The sequence below is a fragment of the Octopus sinensis genome, linkage group LG25 (genome assembly GCF_006345805.1).
Source record: "Octopus sinensis linkage group LG25, ASM634580v1, whole genome shotgun sequence".
Lineage (NCBI taxonomy): Eukaryota > Metazoa > Mollusca > Cephalopoda > Octopoda > Octopodidae > Octopus > Octopus sinensis.
In genome coordinates, this window is record NC_043021.1 from 10074181 (window position 1) to 10088380 (window position 14200).

A 14200-nucleotide genomic window follows, 5' to 3' on the forward strand; every position below is an offset into this window, starting at 1 on the left:
ACATACCAACACCAGTTGTGAAGCAGTGATGGGATGGAGGAGACAAAAACACACACATAGATACATACATTCACACACACACACACACACACACATACATACGACGGGCTTCTTTCAGTTTCCATCTACCAAATCTACTCACAAGGCTTTGGTCGGCCCGAAGCTATAGTAGAAGGTACTTGCCTAAGTATTAGGCGACGAGCTGACAGAATCGTTAGCACGCCGGGCGAAATGCTTAGCGGTATTTCGTCAGCCGCTACGTTCTGAGTTCAAATTCCGCCGAGGTCGACTTTGCCTTTCATCCTTTCGAGGTCGATTAAATAAGTACCAGTTACGCACTGGGGTCGATATAATCGATTTAATCCCTTTGTCTCCCCTTCTTTGTCCCCTCTGTGTGTAGCCCCTTGTGGGAAGTAAAGAAATAAGAAGATACTTGCCCAAGGTGCCACGCAGTAGGACTGAACCTGTAACCATGTGGTTGGGAAGCAAGGTCCTTACTACACATAGCCACGCTCATTCATTCACTAATCCACCCATTCATTCATTTGTGTATTTATAAAGCTTAAGATGAAACAACATCTGAACTGCAATTCCATGTAAATCAATATCTGCAGATCAAATGATGTTGACCAATGATGTTTATAGGCGCAGGAGTGGCTGTGTGGTAAGTAGCTTGCTTACGAACCACATGGTTCCGGGTTCAGTCTCACTACGTGGCACCTTGGGCAAGTGTCTTCTACTATAGCCTCGCGCCGACCAAAGCCTTTCAGAAAACAAAGAGTAGGAGAGAGAGAAGCAAACAGAAGAGACAGAGAGAAACAGAGAGAGAGAGAGAGAGAGAGAGAGAGAAGGAAAGAAAGAAAGAAAGAAAGAAGGAAAGAAAGAAAGAAAGAAAGAAAGAAAGAAAGAAAGAAAGAAAGAGAAAGATGGATATATAAAGAGGGGATGACTGATAGAAAGGGGAGGAGAATAAGTAGGAGAGAGAGAGAGAGAGTAAACAAACATAGAAAGAAGAGTGGGAGAGGATATGTAAGAGTAAAATAGAGAGCCGAGCGAAATGTGAATATGATTCGGGAGATAGAAGAGGAAATGTAAGAGAGAAAGAGAGGAAGTTACAGCAGTAGGAGGAGGAAAAGTGTAAGAGGGAAACGCAAACGAAAGGAAAAAGATAGATAGATAGATAGAGAGAGAGACAGAGAGAGAGAGAGAGAGAGAGGAAGACAGACAGAAAGATAGATATATAGAGAGAAGAGGACTCATAGATAGACAGGAGAATTGATAGAGAATTGACAGAAAGGGAAGGAGAAGAAGCTGAAAAAGAGAGTAAACAGAGAAAGAGGAAAAGTGGGAGAGAAAAGCAAACAGAAGAGACAGAGGCAAAGACTGAGAAAGAGAGAGAGAGAAATGGGATGATTATTAGAAAGAGGAGCAGAATAAGGAGGAGAGAGAGTAAACAAAGAGTGGGAGAGGATTCGTAAGAGTAAGATAGAGAGCCGAGCAAAATATGAATATGAAGAGGTTCTTGAGTAAATAATGTTACAAAGATTTTATTTTTATTGTAATTGTTAATTATTATGCTATAAAACTTATATGGGATCTTTACCTTTTGACCGACAGATTTTAAAAATAATTTTTTGTAACTAAGCACTTTCAAACTTCGGACACTGTTAGAATGTGTCATGTAGAATATCTTTTATTCTTAGCGTTTTTGAGAAAAGCTTGTTTTTACGAAGTTATTTAGCGTTAAAGTTGTCGTGTCTCGGTAATTTCAACCAATCAATGACGTGTATTCAGCTGCATAAAATTACTGCCGTTGTTTGTCAGCAAGAACTTCCAGCGGTGTATATTTCGTTTGTCACTGTTATTTACGACAACCCTAGCCCTAAAACTCTAACCCTAACCCTAAAACCTTAACCCTAACTCTAACCCTAAAACCCTAACCCTAACTCTAAAACCCTAACCCTAAAACCCTAACCGTAAAACCTTAAAGCTAAAACCAGTACAAACGCACGAACGATGTCATAAATAACAGTGACAAACGAAAAATACACCGCCGATAGTTGTTGACAAACAACGGCAGTAATTTTATTCAGCTGAATACACATCATTGATTAGTTGAAATTACCGAAATACGACAACTTTAAGGTGAAATAACTTCGTAAATATAAGTTTTTCTCAAAAATGCTAAGAGTAAAATATATTTTATATGACACATTCTACCAGTGTCCGAAGTTTGAAAGTGTTTAGTTACAAAAAATTATTTTTTAAATCTGTAGGTCAAAAGGCAAAGATGCCTTTGTCCTCCCACCGTCACTCGACAACAGCTGTTGGTTTGTTTATACCCCCGTAACTCAGCGATCGGTTCGGCAAAAAAAGAACACAAAAACAAAAAATAGAATCAATACTAAGCCCCAAAATTAAATACTAGGACCGATTCGTTCAACAAAAACGCTTCAATGCGGTGCTGCAGCATTGCTACACTCCAATGATTGAAACTAGTAAAATACAAGTATGAAAAATAAAGTGAAAATAGTACAAAGAGCATATTTCTATTTAAATGCTGTTTATTGAGAATAGCAACTTAATACCTGCTGACATGAGCTTCAGGCAAGCGAGATGAAATTTCGCATGCTAAAATAAACCATTTTCTCACACTTTACAAAAACGTCCGTCTTGACTCAAGAACGAGATTAACAAATCCACTTCTACATTTTCACATGATGTAAATTAATCAAGGAAGCCTCTACATTAATTAGTTGTTTTTCTTTTCTTTTGTTTCTGCTTTTTTTTTTTTGTCAATTATCACTCCCAGCTATCTGTTTTTACGTCTCAACAAAACTGAATACATCACAAAACAAAAAAAGGAAAACATGGCTGTCGGCAGTTTGACCGCCATTAAAAGACTACTTGTACGTCTGTGACCAGGTCGCCGTTGCGAACGACAAAAAATTTTGACACATATTACAAACAATAAATATTTTAAGAGAAGTAATATATCTGTGTGTTTCTGAATGGCTAGCATGTACCTTCCACGCTGCAATCGCGAACATAAAACAATTTTATCGGCATGATCTCGAACGTCACAACAATATTCCGACCATTAATAATATTATTAGATTATTCACAAACAGAATAAAATTTGAATACGTATTTGAAATTTAGGGCAAATTGTTTTCCAAATGTGTTTTTTGCCTCTTCTGCTACTTCGAGAAGCACTGCTCAAGCAACGTGGTTGTTCAACCTACTAGAAATAGCAGTCAAGTCGCCTTGAGTCTAAGTCCTTGAGTAACTTACGTAGCTTTATTGCTAATGGATACGGTTTACTTCACGTATTGAACTATATTTCTCTCGTTTGTATCATCAGAAACACACACACACACATGTATTATCGGATCTTTTCGGTTTGAACGGCAGTTTTTAACATAATTTCTAGGTAACTAAAAAATCTTAAACTTCATATACTGGTAGAATGTGTTTATAAAACATAATTTTCTCTTGGCTTTCTTGAGAAAATTCTGTAGTTTGTAACATATTTCGTCTTTAATTTCTTGCATTTCGGCAATTTTAACCAATCACTGGCGTCTATTGAGTTAAAAAGCATTCTGTGCCGTATGAATATGTCCCACCTTTAAGAAACAGATTGGGTTTATTTACATTTGTGAAGAACAAAAGAAACCGAAAAGATTCGTATTGTCTACTCGACACATGGCTTAAATACTGTGTAGCCAGTTTGGACAAATAACTTCCTCGTGAAACTGGGTGGGTCGAAGCAAAAGTGATGTCCGTCCCCACGACAATGAAGATAATAGTTTAAAAAATAGTGCTACCATGTGTGGGAAAAAAAAAATGAGAGAAATAATTTGGACGGAGACATACGTAACCACACGACCTTGGTATTTTCAGTTTTACTCACGAACGCCTCCCATCACACGATCCACGCGAAGAATAAAGTGGAGGGACAATTCCTTAGCAGTGTATACCTCGTGTGACAAGTTCAGGGCAACACCCTTTCTAGCCGAGCCGTAATAAGATTGTAATTTAATTCCAGCAGTTTCACAGCATTACTGTTTCATATGCATATGGTCTGCTACAGCAAAGCTAGAATACATAAAAATGTGTTCATTTGTTACGAATTGCGATTCCCACCTTATATTACATTTTTTTCGAAGCTTTTGGGCAACACCTCAAAAACAAACAAAAATCTTGGATCCCCCACCTCCCGGAGTGCAATATTCTCTTCTGCACTCTGACAAAACAGGCTTGGTGTATTGTTATTTTCAAAGTAGGATAGTTGGAGCGGTTGATTGTAGAATCTTTTGAGCATCGGACAAAATACCTAGCTATATTTGTTCCGGCCCTTAGCGTTCTGCAATCAAATCATGTCAAAACAAGCTTTTGGGAGATTGTTAAAATTGTTCGAAAAACTTTTTCGAATTTTTCAAGTTTTTCAAATTTTTACCAGATTATTTTCAAAAACTATACGTCTGCTGAAATTTTGCATACTTATGACAAAAGCCGCATTCGTTTTTTTTTTTTTTATGTGTTTGTTTTTTCTAGAAACTAATTATAAAGGAGTGGAGGCACATGGCCTAGTAGTTAGAGCAGCGGACTCGCGCTCGAGGGATCGCGGATTCGAATCTCAAATCGGGTGATGTGTGTGTTTATGAGCGAAACACCTAAGCTCCACGCGGCTCCGGCGAAGGTTAATGGCGAACTTCTGCTGACTCTTTCACCACAACTTTCTCTCACTCTTTCCTCCTGCATCTTGCAGCTCACCTGCGACAGACTGGCGTCTCGTCCAGGTGGGGAACCTATACGCCAAGGAAACCGGGAAACCGGCCCTTATGAGCCAGGCATGGCTCGAGAAGGAACAAACAAAAAAAAATTATAAAGGAGTTACAAGCATTTAAAGGGAATACAGTGGAAGACTACATTGCAATTCCTGATATACAATTCAACGGAGTAGTTATGTCTAGAACAGGGGTCGGCGAATCGGGGTAAATTACCCCAAGTGGAGTAAAAATGAAATTCTTGGAGGTAATGTGGACCCATTAGACATAAATAAAATGATCTAAAAAAACGTGTTCCTCGTTACAACGGAAAATTTTCTTCTGGCAACACTGCATCTGTCCAATGTAATGGACGTGTAAATAGATTCATATAAATAAATAAATATAAATACGCCCTTAGCCAGGCTCATGGGCCCGGTTTCCCGGTTTCCATGGCGTATGAGTTCTCAAACTGGATGGGACGCTAGTCCATCGCAGCGTTACTCATTTTTGCCAGCTGAGTGAACTGGAGCAACGTGAAACGAAGTGTTTTGCTCAAGAACACAACGCGTCGCCCGGTCCAGGAATGGAAACCACGATCTAACGATCATGATGCTGACACCCTAACCACTAAGCCATGCGCCTCCACGATTCATATAAATAGATTCAATAAAGTAGATTCAATAAAATAGATTCAATAAACCTTTTGAATTCAAAGATTCTATGATTTTCTTCTTTTCAAATCAAAGGGGTAACGTCGGCATAAATAAATATATTTTAGGGTAGTTGGTTTAAACAGTTCCCCGACCCATGGTCTCGAAGGTCTATGACTACAGTCCTGCTCGATCGCGGTTGACTTGGAGCTAAACAACGACAGCAAATAATATATATTTCTTTATTGCCCACAAGGGGCTAAACATAGAGGCGACAAACAAAGACAGACAAAAGGATAAAGTCTATTACATCGACCCCAGTGCGTAACTGGTACTTTATTTATCGACCCCGAAAGGATGAAAGGCAAAGTCGACCTCGGCGGAATTTGAACTCAGAACGTAACGGCAGACGAAATACTGCTAAGCATTTCGCCCGGCGCGCTAACGTCCTTGCCAGCTGGCTGCCTTCATTGCGCTAAATAATATAACGAGTCAGTTTGCCTATCTCGTGACGCACGAATTCATCGTATTTGAGGGATTTCACATTATCAGGATAGTATTCATATCAGCGCCCAAGCTAGAAACTTAGTTCCGGGTCTGATAAGGTACAGGCATAGATTAACCAATTAGCAAAATAAAAAATGCTTAAACCGGATTTACATGGTCCGGAAGAAAAGTGAACTTTTAATGTATATTTTCATATTTAGCTACTTGTCAGTTTTACAATGGAAGAGTCGAGGGGAAAACCATCGTTGGGCTATATTAAGTGTATTAATTGGCCTTAATCCAGCCCTTATCTTGTGCTATTGGGTGACTTGAACTGATTGGTAGTAGATATGTAGGTTTAACATGTAGTTTACACTCATCTCAAAATTTCATAAAAAGAACGTAAAGGATTCCCTTATTATTATTACTTTATTGCCCACAAGGGGCTAAACATAGAGGGGACAAACAAAGACAGACAAAGGGATTAAGTCGATTAGATCGACCCCAGTGCGTAACTGGTACTTATTTAATCGACCCCGAAAGGATGAAAGGCAAAGTCGACCTCGGCGGAATTTGAACTCAGAACGTAACGGCAGACGAAATACCTATTTCTTTATTACCCACAAGGGGCTAAACACAGAGGGGACAAACAAAGACAGACAAAGGGATTAAGTCGATTAGATCGACCCCAGTGCGTAACTGGTACTTATTTAATCGACCCCGGAAGGATGAAAGGCAAAGTCGACCTCGGCGGAATTTGAACTCAGAACGTAACGGCAGACGAAATACCGCTAAGCAATTCGTCCGGCGTGCTAACGTTTCTGCCAGCTCGCCGCCTTAAAGGATTCCCTTATTATGCCATATACACAGACATTTACAAATATAGTGCCTTTAGAAGTAGCAGCTGAGGCACTAGCGTAGCTAGGGATGGTCCACTCCGAGGGGGTGGGGGCACTTTTGGGTTTGCTGTAGACAATGTGTGTTGTTTGTGGGGGGTCCGGGGGCAGCAAATGGAAGGGCCGCCCCACAAACTCTAGCTACGCTAGTGAGCTGAGGCACATTGTTCCAATGTAGTATACTCAGCAATGAACACCACTGAGAAGTGTGATTGTTTCCATCTTATATAAAATATATGTACGGTTTTCATGTAATATTAAATATATGTACATTTTATATATTTTATTAATATCTATATAAATAAAAGCGAAATTCTGTCTGTCCGTCTGGGACTCCTGTATCTTAGTCTACATTTGCTCTACATATAAATATTATACCTTTTTGGAATCCAGATGATCCCGGGATTGAAAATCTTCCCTTCATTTTGTTCTTGAACATCTATCATTAGGCTTTGAGTTAAAAGCATTTGGGTTACTATTTCTAGCAGGTAAAGCGACCGTGAGAGGTTTCAATGCCATAGTATTACGGAAATAGATGAACAAGTGTTACTTTCCTTAGCTTAAAGTTTTACTAAGTAATTTTAGTGTTTCTCTCATCTTTTTCAGTCATCAGACTGCGGCCATTGAACAATCACTGAAAATTGTTGGACTTCAGGAAATGGTAACAATTCCCTCATACTCACAACAAATGATAAAACCAAAAATATTGTTTATCCTGCTGCTTTTCAGTGATCTCCAAGTGTCACAGTGATACAAAATTCTCCAAATGCAATACTCTGCGATATAAATCTGAGATGGTAGGATACCAATAAATGCTTTATTATTATTTACCTCTTTAGTTTCGGCCCACAGGTCCAATTAGTCCTCTGCAAGAGCTCGGAGTGCGGCTTTTAAGCTAGTTGGTTAGATAATATACACTATTTGCAAATTATATAATGTACATTATTTGAAATCTTTACCTTTTGACCTACAGATTTAAAAAATAATTTTTTGCAACTAAACACTTTCAAACTTCGAACACTGGTAGAATGTGTCATATAAAACATCTTTTACTCTTAGCATTTTTGAGGAAAACTTATATTTACGAAGTTATATAACGCTAAAGTTGTCGTATTTCGGTAATTTCAACCAATCAATGACGTGTATTCAGCTGAATAAAATTACTGCTGTTGTTTGTCAACAAGAACTTCCGGCGGTGTATATTTGTTTGTCACTGTTATTTATGACAACCCTAACACCCTAACCTTAAAACCAGTACAAACACTCAAACGATGTCATAAATAACAGTGACAAACGAAAAATACACCGACGATAGTTGTTGCTGACAAACAACGGCAGTAATTTTATTCAGCTGAATACACGTCGTTGATTGGTTGAAATTACCGAAATATGAGAACTTTAACGTGAAATAACTTTGTAAATATAAGTTTTTCTCAAAAATGCTAAGAGTAAAATATATTTTATATGACACATTCTACCAGTGTCCGAAGTTTAAAAGTGTTTAGTTACAAAAAAATCATTTTTTTAATCTGTAGGTCAAAAGGTAAAGATTCCAGTAATCTCCAAGTGTCACAGTGATACAAAATTCTCCAAATGCGATACTCTGCGATATGAATCTGAGATGGTAGGATACCAATAAATGCTTTATTATTATTTCCCTCTTTAGTTTTGGCCCACACGTCCAATCAGTCCTCCGCAAGAGCTCGTTGTGCGGCTTTTAAGCTAGTTGTTTCTAGATAATATACACTATTTGCAAATTATATAATGAACATCATTTGAAAATTTCATTAAAGAAACATCTATTTTTCTGGAATTTAAGGATAACAATTAAGATTTATAAAAAAAAAAAGCTAAAACGAAAGCAATGGAAAATAATTTTAATTTAACAATTAAGAAAAAAAAACGAAAAGCTAAAACGAAAGCAAAAACTCAAAACAAAAACAAAACGAATAATTTTAGACACACGCGTAACAATTAAATTAATTTAACAATTACGAAAAAAAATGAAAGGCTAAAATTTAGGGTTAGGGTGAGGGTGAGGGTTAGTGACAGGATGTTGTCTCAGTTTTAGACGCAGCAAATGATTTTAGCTCAATAGAGGGCATAGGATTGGTTAAAATTCGAAAAATTAAACTACGTTAAACTTACAAATTACAATTTTCTCAAGAAAGCCAAGAGAAAAAAATGTTTTATTTTGACACATTCTACCAGTATACGAAGTTTAAAAGTGTTTAGTTAACTAGAAATTGTGTTGAAAACTGCCGTTCAAAAGGAAAAGATCCCTATTTGCAAATTATATAAAGAACATCATTTGAAAATTTCATTAAAGAAACATCTATTTTTTTCTGGAAGTTATGAGGCAATACTGTCCTGGATATATAAAGGAGAGTTATAGCCAGAATGTCAAAGATCATAGATCTCTGATTTGTCAAATAAAGCATTGTTGAACAGATTTTAGACAGTAACGTATGGATAACTCCCTCCACCTCCCTACAACCAGCCGCTCTGCTAAAACCCGAATCCACAAAACGAATACAAGTTTGTTGGTTATAAACGAGACTTATAAATAGATTTTTAAGAGATATACTTGAATTTTACTCTTTCAAATTAAATGTTACACCATGGTGATTATTGCACGAGTTTCTTAACGTGCTTGAGTAATAAATATTTGTCGTTCTCCTGAGAGAAACACATGTATGAGAGAGGCAGGATGAGAGAGACAGCATGAGAGAGAGAGAGAGAGAGAGAGAGAGAGAGAAGACAGAGACAGAACGAGAGAGAGAGAGGGGGTGAGAGAGCAAAAGATAGAAAAAAATTAAGGCAAATGTACAACGAATGAGGAAGAAAAAGAGACAGAGAGAGTGACACATCACACATATACATAGAGAAAGAGAAAGTAGCAAACAGAGAGAGGTGGCGGGAGGAAGCTAGTGAGTGTGTGTGAGCGAGAAAGTGTGTATGTATGTGTGTGTGTGTGTGTGAGAGAGAGAGAGAGAGAGAGAGAGAGAGATAGACAGAGAGTGTGTGCGTGTGTAAAGTAACAAAGCGAGCAACTATCTTCAACGTTTTGACTTGTCAGTTTATTTATTAAACTTATAAAACACTTCCTCTTTTGTATTATTCGCCACCTTATTGTTTTTTTTTATTTTTGTTTTATTTCCCCTAGTTATTTCACAATCTCACACACCACACATGCACACACACATGCATACACGCACATGCGCATACATGCATACACGCACATGCGCATACATGCATACACGTACCTCCCACCTCACCTCCATCCCCCACACACATAACACACACACACACACACGCGCGCGCTCCGCTCATACACAGTAGCGAGTTCGAAGAATCGGACCTGTAGCTTAGCATGCCGAAACTTCAAAGCCACGTCACTCCTCTTCGTGAGAGAAAAAAAAAAAATCACTAACCATGCACTCTACAAAACGTCTTGAATAACTCTTAAGCTTAATATTTATTTGTTTTTATTATAAACTCGAGATGTAAACAAACATTAAAATACATGTGCACCAAGGCGGTGAGCTAATAGAAATGTTAGCATGCCAGGCGAAATGCTTACAGGTATTTCGTCTGCCATTACGTTGTGAGTTCAAATTCCGCCGAGGTCGACTTTGCCTTCCATCCTTTCGGGGTCGATAAATTAAGTACCAGTTACGCACTGGGGTCGATGTAATCGACTTAATGCCTATGTCTGTCCTTGTTTGTCCCTTCTGTGTTTAGCCCCTTGTGGGTAATAAAGAAATATGTATTTCGTCAGTCTTTACGTTCTGAGTTCAAATTCCGCCGAGGTCGACTTTGCCTTCCATCCTTTCGGGGTCGATAAATTAAGTACCAGTTACGCACTGGGGTCGATGTAATCGACTTAATGCCTATGTCTGTCCTTGTTTGTCCCCTCTATGTTTAGCCCCTTGTGTGTAATAAAGAAATAGGTATTTCGTCTGCCATTACGTTCTGAGTTCAAATTCCGCCGAGGTCGACTTTGCCTTTCATTCTTTTGGAGTCGATAAAATAAGTACCAGTTACGCACTGGAGTCGATATAATCGACTTAATCACTTTGTCTGTCCTTCTTTGTCCCCTCTATGTTTAGCCCCTTGTGGGCAATAAATAAATAAGAAACGTTAGCACGCCGGGCAAAGAAAAATGCTTAGAGAGCTTTCGTCCGTTTTACGTTCTCAGTTCAAATACCGTCAGGGTCGACTTTGGCTTTTATCCTTTCGGGAGTCGATAAAGTAAGTACCAGTTGATCACTGGAATCGATATAATCGACTGAACCCTTCTCCTAAACCTGCAGACCTTTTGCCAAACTTTGAAATCAGTATTAGGTGGGGTATATTTATGTGAATGTGCGCGCGCGTATGTATATACATATATAACTTGTATGTATATACATATATAACTTATATGTATATGCATATATAACTTATATATATATAGGCGCAGGAGTTGCTGTGTTGTAAGTAGCTCGCTAACCAACCACATGCGTGGCACCTTGAGCAAGTGTCTTCTACTATAGCCTCGGGCCGACCAAAGCCTTGTGAGTGGATTTGGTAGACGGAAACTGAAAGAAGCCTGTCGTATATTATATGTATATATATATGTGCGTGTGTGTATGTGTGTGTGTCCCAACATCGCTTGACATCGATGCTGGTGTGTTTACATCCCCGTAACTTAGCGGTTCGGCAAAAGACGCCGATAGAATAAGTTCTAGGCTTACAAAGAATAAGTTCTGGGGTCGATTTGCTCGACTAAAGGCGGTGCTCCTGCATGGCCGCAGTCAAAATGACTGAAACGAATAAAAGAATATATATGCACACATACCTATATGTATGCGTATATATAAATATTCTTTTATTCTTTTACTTGTTTCAGTCATTTGACTACGGCCATGCTGGAGCACCGCCTTTAGTCGAGCAAATCGACTCCAGAACTTATTCTTTGTAAGCCTAGTACTTATTCTATCAGCGTATTTTGCCGAACCGCTAGGTTGCGGGGAATTAAACCCGCCAGCATGGGTTGTCAAACGATGTTTGGGGGGGGGGGCAAACACAGACACACATACACACTGATGTATATACATACATACATTTTTGTATATGTGTGCGCATGTATGTGTCTGTGCGTTTTGGTTCCCACCTCTGTTTGACAACGCTGTTGGTTTGCTTATATCCCCGTAATGTAACGTGTAGATAATAGAGACCGATAAAATAAGAGATTGATTTGCTTGACTAAAAACCTTGAAGGCGGTTTTATTATATTCGAGTGCTACTGGTAACATGTAACCCAGTACAACCTGTTGCATGGTCGGGTCGTCGGCGACTAAACCGGCAACCCCACCAAGCTTGTTTGGTGAGGAGGGTGTTTACTGGACACCCTGCGGGATGAAAAACAAAATCCGTCAAAGGGCGGAGGAACTCTTGAGAGTCAACGGCCATTCAATAAATGTCTTAAGGCTGTATCTTGCGCGGGGACTGAATACCCGATCGCGCGGTTAAACCATTGGGAGTGAAGGACTCCTAGCCTTTGTTAAGGCATCCTTCTAGGAGAAGGTAACTCAGGTAACTGGGATAACTCCGACATAAAACCTGCGGCTCAGTGGTTACCGATAATGTTGACTTGTTCTTCTTTTCGGATTATAGCTGCTGTTGCTTAGTGAGTGGGATTGACTCAGTGCACGGCTTTTCCTCACTTTAAAAAAATCTTCTTGCACAGACATTGCCAAGTTTTTTTTGTTTTTTTTCCATCTAAAATATACTCTCCTTCATTTCTGCAATGCGCTTCCATCTATCTCGAAGACTTGCAAGGCCCCTGTTCCAAAATTCACTTGTACTGTTCTGACCTCGTCTACAGAATTCGTATTTTTTCCGTCCAAATGATTTTGAAGACTGCAGAATAAATGACAATCAGATGGGGCAATGTCCGGCGAATATGGTGGGTGGGGGCATCGTTTCCCTTTCAAACTGCTCCTGCCTTTGGAATGTCATCCTCGTTGTATGTGACCGAGCGTTATCTTGATGAAAGAGCGAACACCTTTCTTCTTGAAACCAAACATGGTCGTTTTTCTTCTAGCGCTGACTTGAATGACTGTTTGAATGACCAAATCCAAGCTTCTCTGCGAGCTCTTCAACAGTTACGATGGGATTTTGTTCCACCAGGGTTTGCAGAAAGTCCTCGTCGAGCCCTACAGATCTTCCAGGAAGTGGCTCGACTTCTAGGCTGTAGCTTCCGGCTCAGAATTTCTGGAACCGCCGTTGACACTGGCTCACGCTTATTCTCCGATCCCCATATACTGCATTAATATTCCACACACTTTCCATTGCGCTGTTGCCTTTATTGAATTCATAAAGCAAAATATGCCAAATATACTCCTTTGCCACTTCCACTATAACTTTGAAAAAATAACTGTTAAAATTGAACTGAACTCTTCAAAACTTGCACTAAGAAAGAGATTAAGGCAAAATTAGTACCTGCTTTTATAGCAAGTTGATGCAGGTAGTTTATCCCTCCCTCCCACCACCAACTTTTAGTTCATGCAATTGAAAAAAACACATTATTTACGGAATGACCCAATATATATATTCTGAGACCCCCTTCGGTCAAGACACAGATAATGGGATTGCACCGAGAAAGTTACCCTCCCAGGCACAAGTCCGGGCAAGGTTGTTTATGGAAGACCAGCAGTCGCCCATGCATACCAGCCTCCCCTCTCCACGCCACCGATGTTATCCAAGGGAAAGGCAAAGGGGCCGATACAGCTTGGCACCTGTGACATCGCAACTCGTTTCTGCAGCCGAGTGAACTAGTGCAACGTGAAATAAAGTGTCTTGCTCAAGAACACAACACGCAGCCCGGTCCAGGATTCGAGCTCACAACATCACGATCGTAAGCTCGACGCTCTAACCATTGAGCCATGCGCGTTCACATATATATATGTATATATAGATTTTGTAGACAGAAACTGGAAGAAGCCTGTCGTATATATGTGTGTGCGTGTGTGTGTGTTTGTCCACACACCCATCACTTGACAACCGATGCTGGTGTGTTCATGTCCCCGAAACTTAGCGGTTCGGCGAAAGAGACTGCTACAATAAGTACTAGGCTTACAAAGAATAAGTCCTAGGGTCGATTTGTTCAACTAAAGTCGGTGCTCCAACATGGCTGCAGTCAAATGGCTGCAGTCAAATGACTGAAACAATTTTTTAAATGCATATATATATATGTGTGTGTGTATGTGTGTGTGCACGCATGTGTGTATGTGTGTGTGTAAGTCGTCCACGATTCCATAAGTCAGGGAAAAAATGTCCTATCTGTTAATAGAGTGGGTGTATATATATATGTATATATATATATATATATATATATATATATATATAT